The sequence below is a fragment of the Schistocerca nitens genome, chromosome 4, assembly GCF_023898315.1.
Source record: "Schistocerca nitens isolate TAMUIC-IGC-003100 chromosome 4, iqSchNite1.1, whole genome shotgun sequence".
NCBI lineage: Eukaryota > Metazoa > Arthropoda > Insecta > Orthoptera > Acrididae > Schistocerca > Schistocerca nitens.
The window spans coordinates 983009634-983028138 of NC_064617.1; positions in this window are offsets into that span (position 1 = coordinate 983009634).

Sequence of the window (18505 nt, forward strand, 5' to 3'; positions counted from 1 at the left end):
TGTGGAGATGGCTCTGATAGGGAACTTCATGGTTCAAATTTTGTCGATCGCAAGTGTCACGGTACCTACGGCATCAACAAAAGGCCTGGAAACTCCACGGCCAGAAAGTCCACGGAGTACATAGAAAGAAAGATCCTTTTTCATTTAGCTACAATATAGCAGGTCAGCAACTGGAACCAATTAATTCCATAAATTATCTGGGAATAGGCATTAGGGGTGATTTAAAATGGAATGATCATATAAAGTTGATCGACGGTAAAGCAGGTGCCAGGCTGAGATTCACTGGAAGAATCCTAAGGAAATTCAATCCGAAAACAAAGGAAGTAGGTTACAGTACACTTGTTCGCCCACTGCTTGAATATTGCTCACCAGTGTGGGATCCGTACCAGATAGGGTTGATAGAAGAGAAAGAGAAGATCCAACGGAGAGCAGCGCCCTTCGTTACAGGATCATTTAGTAATCGCGAAAGCGTTACGGAGATGATAGATAAACTCCAGTGGAAGACTCTGCAAGAGAGACGCTCAATAGCTCGGTATGGGCTTCTCTTGAAGTTTCGAGAACATACCTTCACCGAGGAGTCAAGCAGTATATTGCTCCCTTGCTCCCTCCTACGTATATCTCGCGAACAGACCATGGGGATAATATCAGAGAGATTAGAGCCCATACAGAGGCACACCGACAATTTTTCTTTCCACGAACAATACGAGACTGGAATAGAAGGGAGAACCGATAGAGGTACGCAAAGTACCCTCCGCCACACACTGTCAGGTGGCTTATGGAGTGTGGATGTAGATGTAGATGTAGAGTGCATCACTGGAGAGAACCTGACGCCAATAATGCATCATTTAAATGTACGCAGAGAAGACTAGATGTGGCATACACTCTGCGAAAAAATTTGTCATCTTTAATAATGCCAGCTGGGATCTCAGCGTCATAAAAAGTGTCTCCAACATCCACTATCGCACGATCCAGCTCAGCGGACGAGCCACTGTACCCGCCTTTTGGACGACGAATCAGCTACGCGCTACAGTTTTGGGATTTCCGTTGTTTCCCTAAATGACTTGAAAATTACTACCAGGATCGTTTCCTCGAAAGTTACGCGTTTATTATGTCCCCCTACTCTAATCCGAGTTTAAAGTTCGTCTCTAAAGACCACCTCGTTGACGCGACATTAAATCCTAAACTTTCTCGCTTCTTCGTTTCTAGATGCGGCGTCAGCCACTCCTACCATTTCTGAAAGGTCCCTTCCTTGGTATTCATAAAGAATATTTCCTATTCTTCAGTGGGCGGTTGGGCTGTTCATACCTACCTGCAAGCTAAAAATTCACTCCATGGTTCTTACTCGTTTGATGGTCATTAATTAACGTTGTCTTTTGCTCATTAGTGGACAATTCACACCACAGATGTCCCAGGCAGGAACCATTTGGAGACAACTTTACAAACACATGCAACCAACTTATGAAAAACGTCATACAAATCATTATCAAAACTGGATCCTTGTTTGTAGAAAGTAGACTTCTTTTCCGTCTGCCGAACGCAGTCTTTGCTGTTTCAAACTGACCGGTTTCTGGAAGCATCGCCCATCTCCAGGTCTATCAGACAATTTAAAAATAAACGATAATCCGGTTCTAATCCAGTGTTTCAATATTACAGATATGAAAGAAATTACGCAGCAGACATTGTAGTCAGAGCAGGCACTGCCTGGACATATCGCTCTGAAAATATATGACCGCTTTAGCTGTAAGTCTTTTATTTATAGGCCCGACCGGTTTTGCGGCATTCTGGCTTCATCATCAGCTGAAATAAAATGAATTTATGTTCCGATAGAGAAAAGAGAACGGGGAGACGCAGCGTTTTTCTCTTAGTGGCGGACGTCAAACATAAGCATGAGTAACAGTACCTAGTGACCTAGTGAGATAGCGGAGTCCCACACATCGACATATGTGAGCAAGGCTCAGTGCGTACAAGACCATGTATGCTACCTAAGGGATGTTAGGTCTGGATACGCCGCCTGTTAGTAAACAGTCCAGTGCGGGCCCTTGCTGTGGGCAAATGAGGGACCATTGCCTGCTCAAATTTCACATTATCCCGTAGATGGTCATGAATGGTTTGTGCCTTGATCGCTATTTCGGTACATGGGGGCCGCGCTAGCTCACCAGATACTGTTACTGCTGGTATCACGGGAGCGTTCTACGTTAGTTTATGTTTGACGTCCGCCGCTTATTGAAAAATTACTGACGATGAACGCTGTGTCATCTCGTTCTCTTTTCTCAATCGGAACGTGGTTTTATTTTATTTCACCTGATGATGCAGCTAAGATGCTACGAAACCGCTTGTGGCTATAAATAAGAGACTTACACCTAATGCGGTCATATCTTTTCAAAGTGATAAAAGAATTTTCTGTCGAATTACAGTACAAATGTGTAAGGTCAACGCGCTATAACATGAGGTTTACGCCGACTGGCTAAAAAAAAAAAAGAACTAGGAGAACTGTTGAACGAACAAACTGATTTTACGAATAGTAATTATTACAAATTTTTTAAAGACGTGTTTTAACCACTATTAGTGCACCGTGTTGTGAGGGGACGGGGTGGTTTCCCACGTGACGTCGAGTTTGACGTCTCTAGAGACGAACCTCAGCACGGCGCTCTTTTTGTCTGCTGCTTGCCGCGGTTCACTGTGCAGTTTTTTGTGCAAAGCTTTAGAGTTCACATGCTCAGAAGTCTTTTTTACCAATTTTCCTTTACTAAAACATTTTTGTCAATCTATGAAATTCTCTGTAATGTGTTATGTTTTATGTATAAATTACTTCAAGATTGTATTTTTAAATCCTTCAGTACGTGTTGTTGTTGTTGTCTTCAGTCCTCACACTGGTCTGATGCAGCTCTCCATGCTACTGTGTCCTGTGCAAGCTTCTTCATCTCCCAGTACTTACTGCAACCTACATCCTTCTGAATCTGCTTAGTGTATTCATGTGTGTAGAGGGCATTAATTTACACTACAGGCTTTTTACACCAGTCAGATGTGATTTAAAACTCTGATTTAAAATGAAGCCACTGATTATAGTTTTGGCTTTCGTATATGACAGTGAAACTGCTTTTCCGTTATGATCAGTTACTTTGCAACTACTGGAAACAGTACGTTAGTACTATGTTCTTATTGTCGTACAGAGAAAATTCCTTTACCTCTGTACTATTGAAACCCAGTTGCTACTGATTTTTGTATTGGTTAACATATGTGAGGATGGCGAGCACTCCCCGAAACCGATCGGTTTAAAATGATAAAGACATGGATCGACAGACGGAAAGTAAGTCTCTTTTTAATACGAACACTGTGTGTACACTGATAAACCAAAACATTATCACCAACTGCCTAATAGAATGTCTCTCCGTCTTTGGAACGAAATACATGACTGATTCTGCGTACCAGGGAGGCGGCAGTTTTTTGGCAGGTTTATGGAGGTATGTGGGATTACACCCTGTCTACACACATGTCATGTTATTTGTGTAAATAACGGTCCGCTGACTTGGGTATGCCGTGATGGCGCTCGATAGCGACCCAGATGGGTTCTATAGGACTAACGTCAGGTGAATTTGGTCGCCGAGACATCAGCATGAGTTCACTCTATAATGCTCCTCAAATCAGTGTAGCACAGTTGTGGTTCCTAGCTGCGGACAACTGTATTGCTGAAAGATCACATCACCATAGGGGAAGACATCAAGTATGAAGGGATGCAAGTGGCTCGCAGCTATCACAGGTCCAGTGCAAGTGCAGGGGAACGTCTCCCATAATACTGATTCCACGAACCAGCATACGTGGCGCACTGCATTGCACCTTTCGATCCGCCGTTCACCTCGAGGATAGCACTTGTGAAGACTACCAGTGACATATTGTTGCAAAAATGTGGTTCACCTGAAGAGCCGACATGTTTTCATTGATCGCCGATCGAATCCCAATGGTCCCGTACCCACTGCAATCATAACTGACGATGTACTTGGGTCAACATGTGAACACACAGGGGTGGTCAGCTGCGGAGCTCCAAGTTCAAGAACATATTACGAACGGTGTGCTCCGAAACACTTGCGCGTGCACCAACATTGACTCTTTTGGCAGAGATGGCACACATCACCATTTATCCCACTAACGAGCAGACAAGTCTCCGAACCCCACGTGCTATGGAGACTTGTGGACGTCCAACGATTTAGCGCCTAGTAGTAGCTCCATTGTCCTTCTAGGTCTTTCTGTACATGCTCACAACAGATGCAATGGAACATTCGACCAGCTTCGCCGTTTCCAAGATAATCGTTCACAGGCTCCATTTAATAATAATCTGCCCTTTGCCAAGGTCGCTTATCTCTGTGGATTTCCCCACTTGCAGCCCATATCTTCGCTAGGACTAATAATCTACTCTTTGACAAGGTCGCTTATCTCTGTGGATTTCCCCACTTGCATCCCATATCTTCGCTAGGACTAATAATCTACCCTTTGTCAAGGTCGCTTATCTCTGTGGATTTCCCCACTTGCAGCCCATATCTTCGCTAGGACTAATAATCTACTCTTTGATAAGGTCGCTTATCTCTGTGGATTTCCCCACTTGCAGCCCATATCTTCGCTAGGACTAATAATCTACTCTTTGACAAGGTCGCTTATCTCTGTGGATTTCCCCACTTGCAGCCCATATCTTCGCTAGGACTAATAATCTACCCTTTGTCAAGGTCGCTTATCTCTGTGGATTTCCCCACTTGCAGCCCATATCTTCGCTAGGACTAATAATTTACCCTTTGTCAAGGTCGCTTACCTCTGTGGATTTCACCATTTGCAGCCCATATCTTCGGTAGGACGTTATCCTGTCCGTGTCTGCTCCACTTTTGTTACCGCGCCGCGTTTCCACAACGCCACTAGGAGGTATCTGACGTAGCAGTAAGGAGTGATGATAGTGTTTTCGATTACCAGTGAAAAGTCCAGGCAAGCCGCACGACTGGGTGGAAATTTTGGAAATTTCATTATGTCCGTTATGATCAGGAAATCTGTAGCCGACATTCTGTGGCAGTCCATCACTAGAAAGGAAAGTTACACGAATTGTACATTGTCTTATACAGGGTTGTTCAAACCGATGGACCCAATTTAATGCATTTATATTTCATGACGTGTAAATTCTGCATGAACAATGAAAGGAGCAGCTTCAAACTCATTCTTTTTGCACCCTTGTTATGAATGTTCAGTGTGCCGAACCTTAGGTGCACAGCAAACATCTAAGCAGTAGACAAACTCGTCCCAAAGGCACAGAAGCATGTCTTGTATTATGCAGCATTGACCTGTATGCTGCCTGTTTATGGATATTTGGGTGTCATGAGGTTGCAGGGATTGTGGTGTCAGTCATTGTGTTTTTCCTATAAATTTTGAATATGCATGTGTTGTTGTGTCTTGTAATATTTGGGTCCAGAAAGTTGATACTTTTATTTTGCTCATGTTCCACTGTAAATTTGATTTTCTCATTTAGATTATTGAAATGATTAAGAATGTCTGCATACAGGTCAGTGCTGCATAGGGCAACAAAAATACCATTGAACCAAGAAAATATGCAACAAGAAATAAACACAGTGAAAAAGAATGCAATTGCCATTGGTTACAATGCTTCCATGGTTGACACAATCTTAGACAAAGTGAAGAAAAACCCAGGTGCAAACTGCACCACAGAAGAAAAAGAGAAAAACTAATTTATATCTAGCATTCCATACATAGGCAATGTATCACAGAAGATTGCAAATATTTTCAAAAATCACAGAGTAAAAATTGGGTTTTCTATATCTAATAAACTACGCCAAAAACTAAAACATAATATAATGTGTAATCATGTATACAAGGTAACATGTCACGAATGTTCCAAGTTCTACGTAGGACAAACAGGTCGAAATATCAACACCAAGTACACAGAGCAGATTAGATCATACACACACAACAAACACACCACATCAGCAATAGCAACACACATACATAATACAGGACACCCATTTGTAAAACTAGAGCAAAATGTCAAAGTACTCCACCGACTAAATAAAGGACATAAAATGGATTTACTTGAAGAACTAGAGATATATTCACATTACAGAAAATATGAAGATAAAATATTAAATGAAAAACTTGAAAGTGAATCAGTGAATTTCTTCAGATTTTTCGATAATATACTTAAATAAAAATAATAAAACATAGAAATAAGCACAATTGTAAAATCAATATAAGTAATTCATGAGCCAAATTGTTAAGATAAATAACCTCTGTACAAAAGCATATCATAATCTGTAGAAGACCTATAATGTTATCTCTGTGGACTACCTGTAAGAAGATCTTTGTAACTGTTTTGTTTATATAAGATAAATTTGATGTGTAAAGTGTACAACAAGTTGTCTGTGATGTTAAGTGTGTGTGAGACTCTACGCAAATGGACCATCAGAAAACTGTAAGTACAAATTCTTCTAAATTTTAGCCACTAACCTCACAAAGAGAATTGATACCCAAGTAAGAGTCGCGTGTTTCTTATGTATTACAGTAAATGTTAACAAAATGAAGCAGACTCACACACACCGACAACATCAAAAGAAATGGCTTAATACACACCAAAAAATGCACTTGAAAATGGGAATTATTTCTCGAAACACGTCGTGCGAATAGTAAAATACAAGAAAATATCGTGACTGGTAGCAGAAGATTTATTTATTTATAAACAAACCTATTGTATCTACAGTCGCGGGCTTTCAAAGACCATTTATAATGGATCAAAACGTGTTTTCTTTGTGTGAGGCTTCCTTTTCGAATGACCTGAACTATCATGCGCTACATTTTTAAAGCTTCGCATGTTCACAAGCTATATCCGCATGGTATTTTGCTGTTTTGAAATAAAATGTATAGTTAGCAGAGGTGACGCTCTTGAAAAAGCCTGCGACTTTTTGTAACGTTTTATGCTCTTTCTGAATTGCTGTGAATGCTGTCCGTCACATGCCATAATTTGTAGCCAATCGCCCACGCTACATCACGATAAACACAAACTTCCGTACCTCCATCCTACTGCATTTGTGCACACAGGCTATAATCCCCTCTCCGCTCCTATATTTTCCTTAAACTATCTGAGTTCCTTAATCATCGTATCCAATTCATCTTTTCCAGACCCGTAGGCATCGTACCTACTTTCCAGAAATTCTGTCCATCTGGTTAACTCTCTGTCAACGAATTTTCTTCCTAATGCAACCTGTGGCTATTTAAAATAAACCAAGCCAGGCAATATTACAGGTCGAAACGTTTATAAATCCCGCATGCATGAATTGTAGCTAAAACCTCACAATCTGACACGTTCTATTCACAACCTGCGACACTTCACAACAAGGCCATTATAAAAATGACACTTATCACCAGCAATGCTAAAAACAGCTTAATAGATCTCAGTAATTTTTATATTTTAATATGCCATTGCAATAATTATCTTGTCAGTCCAAAAGATATCGAGACCGGATTAATAAAGAGTAGATGAACGTTAAGGTGGTGGCTTTAATCATTCAAATGTTCTTCATGATCTCGTCCACTTGCGTACAACGCACAAAACGATCTTACAACCATGTCAACGTGTCAGAGAAGTCCGTCTTTGGGATGCTGTTAGTCGCGCATCGCATTTGCTTGAATGTCACAGATGTCATCAGAGCGTTGACCCTCCATATTAATTTCTGCACTGTGTCGTTTGTTGGTAGGTTCGCATTGATAACGCAACATTTCGTCACACCCGACGATTTTTTCCAGAAAACGACTGTCAGCTTTTTTCATTTAAATTAAGTCGTGGCAGACGTCCACACTCTGTTGTTTCCGTTCGGGAGCCAAGGTGTGCGGCCCAAACTTTGCACACAGTTTTGTCTTTTTCGAATCATTCTCAAGAATGTCTTGAACACTTGATTCAGAGGTGTAGCTCTTCTACGATTTGTGACACAACTACAGTGACTACGGCCGTACGTCCTCCAACTTTTCACTGCCTGCTCACAATCTATTGCTCGAATGACCATCTGTTGCTTACAGTAATCAGTTCAAGCTGTCACATTACTTATTCTGATGGTGTCTCTTTCATGCCAGGAATAAAATCTGTCTCGGAACTTTTTGAATGAACGTTGTAGTAAGCAAAACTAAGGATGATAACAAAAAAAAATGAAGTTTACATAAATGAAACGAAAACTTTCAGATTTACCACAGCACAGTACTTTTGTCCTTGATGGTAGAGGGGCAGGAACATCTACTGGGCGGAATCGTTTGAGTATTGAAAAATAATTCTACAGCAAACATCAATTAAAGTAAAACAAGTGTAATAGTGTGTAGACAAATTAAGTAAGATGATGCCGGGAGAATTGGATTAGGAAATTTCGTATTAGAAGAACCCGAGGAGTTTTGCATTTTAGGCAACGAAATAACCGAGTGCAGCAGAGGTGAAGAAGATGTAAAGCACATACTGGTCACAACACGGAAAGGTTTTTCATAAAAAGATAAACATATTAATACACTTGAGTGACAGGAATTATTTTCTGAAAGTACTTGTCTTTAAGTGAAGCATAGACTGTGAACAGTAGAGATAAAAAAGAAAAGCTTTTGAAATACGGCGTTAGAGACGGGCACTGAACATTGATAAGACAACTTGAGAAGTGCTATTGAATAGAATCGGGGAGAAAAGAGCTTCCTTGCTCTATTTGAGTGACAGAATGGATGGGTATATAGAGTACATCTAGAGGCATTAGGGAATAGTTGATGGAGGGAAGATTTGAATACAGTGAGCACATTCAAATAGATGTAGGTTGAGGTAGCTATGTAAAGCTGAACACACCTGCACATGTTCGACTAGCGTAGAGACTGTCATCAAATTAATCATCAGACTGTAGGTTACAACAACAACAATATACCATCAACAAAACTGTGTCTCTTACCTTTAAATAACACACTAAAGAAACCATTTGTATTAAATTTGCGAAATCCGTGCATTTTAATTCCTTTATGTCTTGCAACTAATTTCAAATATTATAAAACGCCAGCTGAAGAACATATCACACCATAACGTAAAAAGGGAATTTGATTAATAATTGGTGCTTCTGGTAGATAACTAGTCATCAGTTTACGGTGATTTTTCATGTCAACTTGCAGAACTATTTCATATTCAATGAATACTCGCTCATACGGGAGTATGTGCTCATTTAAACAATTTAATTAGTCTATCAGTTCCTTGCCTCAGACGTCTTTCGTTCTATTCCTGTCGACATGGAATGTAACGAATCATTTTAATGACTACATAAACATTACATGTTTGTGTACATACTTACATGCATCTTTAAATTACCAACTCCACAGTGGTGTTTGATACTACTCACACTCTTCATAAACATAAGTAATTCTAGTGACGAAAATATTAACTTTTTTTCTATTTCAGGCCACACTACTGCATTTCCATCAATAATTCGTCTAAAGAATAGAAGTTGTAAGCACGAAACGATGTCTGCTCATATTTGCTTCATGTCAGAAATTTCATGGAATTCAGTGACAGATCACCGATTTTAGTGTCCACATACACACTTTACAACTTTTCTGAACAACTTTCGTCTTTAGCTGTGAGTACCAAATATGTTTCTTCTTGTAGTGTTACTGATGTCGATATTCCGTTTATTCTTAAATTATTATGAATTATTTACTAGTAATTTAATTACTGAATATAGGTATTGAGATTTGAGATTACAGTTTGTCACCCGTGAAGAGGCACGTACAAGACGACTAATCGCAACATATTATCTCTGCTCCCTTCAGTAGAATAAATACATTCCTTTTAGTTTATGGATTAAAAACGTATTTTAAGACGTCGAAATAATCAATGATACGTTTAGACAGACGAAACATTCATATTTCTACACTCCCAATAATTTTAAACGTGTTACCATAGTCATGTACTCCTGTCCATGTACCATTACTTATGTTACAACACTTGCTGTACGGAATGTACTAATTTTTTTTCGATTCTAAAGGAGCCTCCATTTGCAGAGACGATTTCTTCTGGTACCAGCTGATTGACAGATTGGTTGTAACACTTGCATACTGTCTTTCAAGCTTATGGATCCTGTTTATACAGGTTCCACAACTCTAGTATTGGTTTTGAATAAAATGCCAGCACCAGCTACGCAGCACGACTATTTTGAAAATAAAACTGCAATTGGTGCTGGCATGTTATTCAAAATGTTACACTTCTGTTCATACACAAAAGCACCAACTTTGTTTCACTTACGTACTGTTGGATAGCCTCCAGAAGACAGCGGATGCCGACACCGTAATTTTGTTATGTCTGCGAGAACCACCGCAGCTAGAACGGTAATTTAATGCTCACCTGACGAAAGACTTTATTCAGAGATTGGAAGGTCTTATGTTCTACATGACTGTTTCTCAAAAGATAAGTAAATGTGAATGATTATCCGATTATAGCACTGTCTACAGATATTCTGTAGTGTGCGCAGTTACCATGGTCTATGTGCTGTTTCCTGGTCTACGAATTACTGTTGTGACCACCCGAGATACAAGAGACATCTTTCACAGAACCCAAAGAAATTGTGGTCGTATGTAGAGGCTGTTAGTGGCACCAAATTTAGTGTCCAGTCACACGAGGATGAGACGCGACCTGAAACTGAGAGCAGCAAAATAAAAGCACAAAAGCTTAATTCCGTTTTCAGTCGTTCATTAGAAAGGACAACCTAGGAGTATTGCCTGAATTTAATTATCATGTGACTGAAAAGATGAGTCGAATATACACACATAAAAAAAAAGTTTTGCGTCACCCCGGTTCCCAGAAAAAAATGGTTCAAATGGCTCTGAGCACTATGGGACTTAACTTCTAAGGTCATCAGTCCCCTAGAACTTAGAACTACTTAAACCTAACTAACCTACGGACAGCACACACATCCATGCCCGAGGCAGGATTCGAACCTGCGACCGTAGCGGTCGCGCGGTTCCAGACTGTAGCGTCTAGAACCGCTCGGCCACCCCGGCTGGCCCGGTTCACAGAAGTACTGAAGATAGACATTGACTGTGGATATTGTATCACAGACACAGTCCCTTTGACTGTTCAGAGATGTCAGTAAACGTGCCGAAAGATGTTGACAACAATGGATGAGCAGCGCCTATTAGACGGTGGGAGTCCAACAGCGGATCAGTTCCAGTCATTCCACCAGGAAGGAGGTACCCGGCTCGTGTTGTATATAGTTCAACCATGCCTAGACGGTTCGACCGCGTCCACATTGTTACTTTGTGCCAGGAGCGGCTCTCATCAAGGGAAGTCTCCAGGCGTCTCGGAGTGAACCAAAGCGATGTTGTTTGGATATGGAGGAGATACAGAGAGACAGGAACTGTCGATGAAATGCCTCGCTCAGGCCGCCCAAGGGCTACTATTGCAGTGGATGACCGCTACCTACGGATTATGGCTCGGAGGAAGCCTGACAGCTACGCCACCATGTTGAATAATGCTTTTCGTGCAGGCACAGGACGTTCTGTTACGACTCAAACTGTGCGCAATGGGCTGCATGAAGCGCAACTTCACTTCCGAAGTCCATGGCGAGGTCCATCTTTGCAACCACGACACGATGCAGCGCGGTGCGTTACAGATGGGACCAAAAACGTTCCGAATGGACCGTTCAGGATTGGCATCACGTTCTCTTCACCGATGAGTATCGCATATGCCTTCAACCAGACAATCGTCCGAGACGTGTTTCGAGGCAACCAGTCAGGCTGAACGCCTTAGACACACTGTCCAGCGAATGCAACAAGGTGGAGTTTCCCTGCTGTTTTGTTGTGGCATTATGTGGGACCGACGTACGCCGCTGGCGGTCATGGAAGGCACCGTAACGGCTGTACGATACCTGAATGCCATCCGCCGACTGATAGTGCAACCAAATCGGTAGCATATTGGCGAGGCATTCGTCTTCATGGACGACAGCTCGCGCCCCCATCGTGCAAATCTTGTAAATGACTTCCTTCAGGATAACGACATCGCTCGACTAGAGTGACCAGTATGTTCTGCAGACATGAACTTTATCGAACATGCCTGGAAGACTGTAAAGGCCTTTTTAATGGACGCCGTGACCCAGCAACCTCTCTGAGGGATCTACGCCGAATCGCCGTTGGGGAGTGGTACAATGCGGACGAACAATGCCTTGATGAAGTTGTGAATAGCATACCACGACGAATACAAGCATGCAGGAACGTTCTGCTGGGTATTAAAGGTACCGGTGTGTACAGCAATCTGGACCACCATTTGTGAAGGTCTCACTGTATGGTGGTACAACATCCAATGTGCGGTTTTGATGAGCAATAAAAATGGCGAAAAAGATGTTTATGTTGATCTCTATTCCAATTTTCTGTACAGGTTCCGGAACCCTCGGAATCGAGATGAGGCAGAACTTTATTTAATGTGTGTATATTAGTGACAGTTGAGTAACCCGTGATATCGTTAAAACTGAACAAATCCCCAGTATTCTTAACATCAATTTGTTGTATGATTTTGGCACATACACTTATGTTCGCAGAAAATAGAACACCGTGAACGACTAGATATAGGACGTTCATATTCACAGCACATGTACATTAGTATGTTCGCATGTAACGCCGGAAATGCATATCCTTCAATTTCCATCTATTGCACTGCAATTTTTTTCCTTATTTTGTTACCTGAAGATATAACATTTCTGTGTCTTTGTATATTGTAATTGTTTTACTATTTGTATATATATGCATTTATGTCGATGTATAATTGGTTTGTTTTGTAAATATTATTTGTATTTTACGCTGGGTCTTGCCTAGGGAAAACTATGCTATCGAACGAATACATCGATAGGTCGTGTGGAGAACGAGAGTGTTTAGGATCTTTGGTAGGTCAGTCGCGTGGAGCGCGGGCAGAGAGGGGGTCTGGCTGGGGTAGTGCAGTGGAGCAGGTGTGTTGTGTGACGCTCCCGCGAGTTGCCGCGCTTTCGGGGTTTGGGAGCATGTAGTTGGGCTCGACTTGCTATGATAGTTTCTGACACGGTGCCGCGGACGGGAAGCGTTAGCTGGCGCACATCAAGAGCCCGTTTCGCCTGGTGACCGTGTTGAGAAGAAGGCGCGCCAACATCCAGCTTCTGCGACAGCGACGGCCGACAATGAGTGACTGTCGCCACCTCCTCGATCGACGGCTTCAAACCTTCAATCAACCAACAAGGATTACTGTAAGCACGTAAAGTTTTAGAACTGTATGGCAGACCTCAGCTTTTAAAATTGTTGCATCACAAAAATACAGCAACTTAGCATGAACCTTTGTTGCTCATTGTCCCAATTGCATTACCAAGCAGGGTCCCTTCCTTTTCCGGAAAGAACCCGAGTGTCGTTGAAATTCAAACGCCAGCATTAAAGCAATATTATTCTATTTCACTACTTTAATTTCAAAGTTCAGTTAAAGTATTCATAGATGGCTACAATATTTAGATTACACAAGCAGAAATGAAGAGTGCGAGTTTTGTTAGCATATTTTAGCTTACCTGTGACTACAGCTCAGCTTGGTACGTACTAAATTTTACTATTGTTAATTGTTCAGAATCATTTAATTCAAGTTCAAAGTTAAATCTCTTATTTCTAAATTGCGTAGATTCAAGTAGCTTTTGAAATAATTGTTGAGGTAGTCCAAGACTAACCGTATTTTACTGAATTTCGATGTGCTTCAGAAAGAAAGCTCACTATTAACTTCAGTCACTAAATTAACTTTCGATTTTCCGGTTTTATTAATTCTTTCGCTAAATTAAGTCAGAGTGTAGCAAAATTTATTACTTCTGACAAACTTTCAGTTTTCACACTACACGTGTCAACCTGCAGTTGCCACGCTTCTAGTGCTAATTATATGTGTAATAACCTTTCTTTTTCAGTTACTATAGTAATTGTCCTTAGGACTGGCGACCGTAATTCCCCCCAAATCTCAAATATCTAATTACCGCTAGTTAATTGTTAACGTAACGGCCGCACATTTACTTTCTTTATTAACTTTACCCCTTTTCAAAATTAATTTCCACCAGTTTCATTTGCATTTTTCCTTTCATTGAGATGTAACCATTTCCTCCCTCTTTACCGACAGATTAACTTTGGTGACGATTGCATTTCCCAAATTTCCATTAGGTACACGCGGTTTAATTTTTCACTGTCATTAAGGTCGATAAGTGAAGGGGAGGTTACACGCATAAAAGATTAATATTTGAATCATGTCCGCCCGCGGGTTCAGACTCAACATCGATGTCGTGGCGCAATACTAGGTACTAGTAAAATGTGCACAAGGCTATAAACCGAAGGTAATGCATCAGTGTGATTTGTGCAGACGTGTAGGATGTCTCGCAGACCTATGAGCGAACAGTAGCGTCAAATCAGTGAGTTTGGAAGACGGCACATTATTGGCATGAGAGAATGTGATGCATCCATCCGGGAAACTGCTGCTCATGTGGGACGAAATGTTTCTGCAATGCAACGGGTATGTGCAGAATGACTCACGGGCCGTAGACATGGGTCAGGTCGCACCTCCCAGACCAGCCACCGAGGAGATTGACACCTCATCCGAATGGCACTGCAAGACCGATCCGCGTCCTCCTCAGCTCTGGCGCAACAGTGGGACAGTGTAGCACATCGTACATTATCAGGCACGACAATCCATAGCCGTTTATTATGGTGCAGGCAATTCTCCGCCTACGTGTCACGAATGCGCAGAAACTTGCTGGGCGCCATGATGTATGGAACGATGTCATTCGAGACAGAAATGACATCAGATAGTGTTTCCGGACGTATCCATGTTATGCTTGTTTGCAAATGATGGCTGCATCTGTGTACGCTGCATACAGGGGGACTGGCATCACAGGGACTGCGTTCGCACGAGACACACAGCGCCAACTCGAGGCGCCATCGTGTGGGGTGTTATTGGGTGCTACGTGAATGAAATCGCATCCAGCGACCCGTAGCCATACCCATTCTGCACAACACCCCAGAAGGCATTTTTGGGGAAGACAATGGACGACCACACGCTGCTGAACGAACTCGTGCCTTATTGGTGTCACAGGATGTGTCTTCTGCCCTGACCTGCCTGATCTTCAGACTTGTCACCAGTCGAAAATGTGTTGGATATGGTAAAACGGCGGGTGCAGCGTTGTGACACAGTGCCGACCACCACAGATGAACTTTGGAACCAGGTGAATGCATCATAGACGGCTGCACCACTGGATCCCATTTGCACCTCATATGCGTCGATCCATCACGCATGGAACAAGTCGTCAGGGCCCATGTCGGACCCTGTGTCTACTAGGCAACAGGACACGTGCTGAACCGAGGTGGCTCAAATGCTAATCAGTCTTGCCGAAAATACTAACGTAAACTATGTGATCAGAAGTATCCGGACACCTCCAAAAGCATACGTATCTCATATTAGGTGCATGCTTCTGCCACCTAATGCCAAGTACCCCATACCGGTGACCTCACAAGGGAACCTCCCTATCGCACCCCCCTCAGATTTAGTTATAAGTTGGCACAGTGGATAGGCCTTGAAAAACTAAACACAGATCAATCGAGAAAACAGGAAGAAGTTGTGTGGAACTATGAAAAAATTAGTAAAATATACAAACTGAGTAGTCCATGCGAAGATATGCAACATCAATGACTATAGGACTCAAGGACCGCCGTGGTCCCGTGGTTAGCGTGAGTAGCTGCGAAATGAGAGGTCGTAGGTTCAAGTCTTCCCTCAACTGAAAATTTTAGTATCTTTATTTTCGCAAAGTTATGATCTGTCCGTTCGTTCATTGATGTCTCTGTTCACTGTAATAAATTTAGTGTCTGTGTTTTGCGACCGTACCGCAAAACCGTGCGATTAGTAGACGAAAGGACGTGCCTCTCCAATGGGAACCGAAAAGATTTGATCGCAAGGTTATAGGTCAAGCGATTCCTCCACAGGAAAACACGTCTGATATATTCTATACGACACTGGTGACGGCATGTGTGTCACATGACAGGAATATGTTGTCTACCCACCTAACTTGTACACTTGGCGAATGGCTAAAAAGATTCTTCTACCTTGCCCGATTTAGATTTTCTTGTGGATTTGATAATCACTCCCAAAAATTGATGAAAATATAAGCGTTTGTTACATAAACTGAAAATAATAAGTTAAACTTTACACCCGAGGGTAGGTTTGAACCAAGGACCTCTCGGTCCGCAGCTGCTCACGCTAGCCACGGGACCACGGCGCTCCTGGGCTCACGTCAGCCTTGTTGTTGCATATCATATGTATGGACTACTCAGATGGTATATTTTGCTTATTTTTTCATAGTTCCACACAACTTCTTCCTGTTTTCTCGATAGATCTGTGTTCAGTTTTTCAAGGCCTATCCACTGTGCCAACTTATAACTAAATCTCAGGGGGGTGCGATGGGGAGGTTCCCTTGTCAGTAGTCATCAGATACACTCAGAGAGCAGAATGGGGCACTCCGCGGAACTCACGGACTTCGAACATGGTTAGTTGATTGGGTGTCACTTGTGTCATACGTTTATGCGCTAGATTTCCACACTTCTAAACATCCCCAGGTCAACCATTTCCGATATGGTAGGCAGGTGAAAACGTGAAGGGACACGTACACCACAAAAGCGTACAGGCCGACCTCGTCTGTTGACTGACAGCGACCGCCGACAGTTGTAGAGGGTCGCAATGTGTAACACCTATCGAGACCGGAATTCCAAACAACATCAGGATCCACTGCAAGTACTGTGCCAGTTAGGCAGGAGGTGCGAAAACGTGGATTTCACGGTCGAGCTGCTGCTCATAAGCCACACATCACGCCGGTAAATGCCAAACGACGCCTCGCTTGGTGTAAGGAGCGTAAACATGGGACGATTGAACAGTGGAGAAACGTTGTGTTGAGTGACGAATCACGGTACACAGTGTGGCGATCCGATGGCAGGGTGTGGGTATGGCGAATTCCCGGTGCACATCATCTACTGGCGTGTGTAATGGCAATAGTAAAATTCGGTCGTGTTTTTCATTGAGGGGGCTTGCAGCCCTCACTGTTTTGAGTGGCACTATCACAGCACAGGCCAACATTGATGTTTTAAGCACCTTCTTGCTTCCCACTGTTGAAGAGCAATTTGGGGGTGGCGATTACATCTTTCAACACGATCGAGCACCTGTTCATAAGGCACCGCCTGTGGCGGACTGGTTACACGACAATAACATCCATGTAATGGACTGGCCTGCACAGAGCTCTGACCTGAATCCTATAGAACACTTTTGGGATGTTTTGGAACGCCGACTTCGTGCCAGGCCTCACCGACCGACATCGATACCTCTCCTCACTGCAGCACGCCGTGAGGGCCAATCCCCAAGAAACCTTCCAGCACCTTATTGAACGTATGCCTGTGAGAATGGAAGCTGTCATCAAGGCTAAGGGTGGGCCAACACGATATTGAATTCCAGCATTACCGATGGTGGGCGCCACGAACTTGTAAATCATTTTCAGCCAGGTGTCCGGATACTTCAAATACTGTAGATGTCGTGTGAATATCAACGTTCTATCTCTAGTCGTTCAAGTTGTTCTGGTTTCTCTGAATATGAACATGAAGACGTCCTCCATGTCACCGATCACGGATGTAAAAAACACCAATCATGCGAAACCCTATTTGCACTTTTTCCACACGAGACACTGAAAGCCATGGATCAAGGAACTCGGGTACATGCAACATTCATCGACTTTTGAAAAGCATTTGATTCAGTACCGTACCTTCGGTTATTATCAAAAGTACTATCGTATGGGATATCAAACGAAAGTTTTAACTCAGTTAAGCAGCGAGAACGCAGCAAGTTATCTTGAAAGTAGACTCATCGACAGATGTGGAAGTAGCTTCGGGAGTACCCCAAAGGTAGTGTGTTGGTCCCTTGCAGTTAATATTGTATATTAAGGACCTTGCATTATATTAATAGTATCCTCAGTCTTCGGCAGAGGATGTTGTCGATAATGAAGTACCGTCTGAAAGAAGCTGCACAAATACTTGGTCAATTGTCGATAAGATTTCAACGTGGTGCAAAGATTGGAAACTTAATTTAAATCTACATCTACATCTACATCCATACTCCGCAAGCCACCTGACGGTGTGTGGCGAAGGGTACTCTGAGTACCTCTATCGTTTCTCCCTTCTGTTCCAGTCTCGTATTGTTCGTGGAAAGAAGGATTGTCGGTATGCCTCTGGGTGGGCTCTAATCTCTCTGATTTTATCCTCATGGTCTCTTCGCGAATTATATGTAGGAGGGAGCAATATACTGCTTGACTCCTCGGTGAAGGTATGTTCTCGAAACTTCAACAAAAGCCCGTACCGACCTACTGAGCGTCTCTCTTGCAGAGTCTTCCGCTGGAGTTTATCTACCATCTCCGTAACGCTTTCGCGATTACTAAATGATCCTGTAACGAAGCGC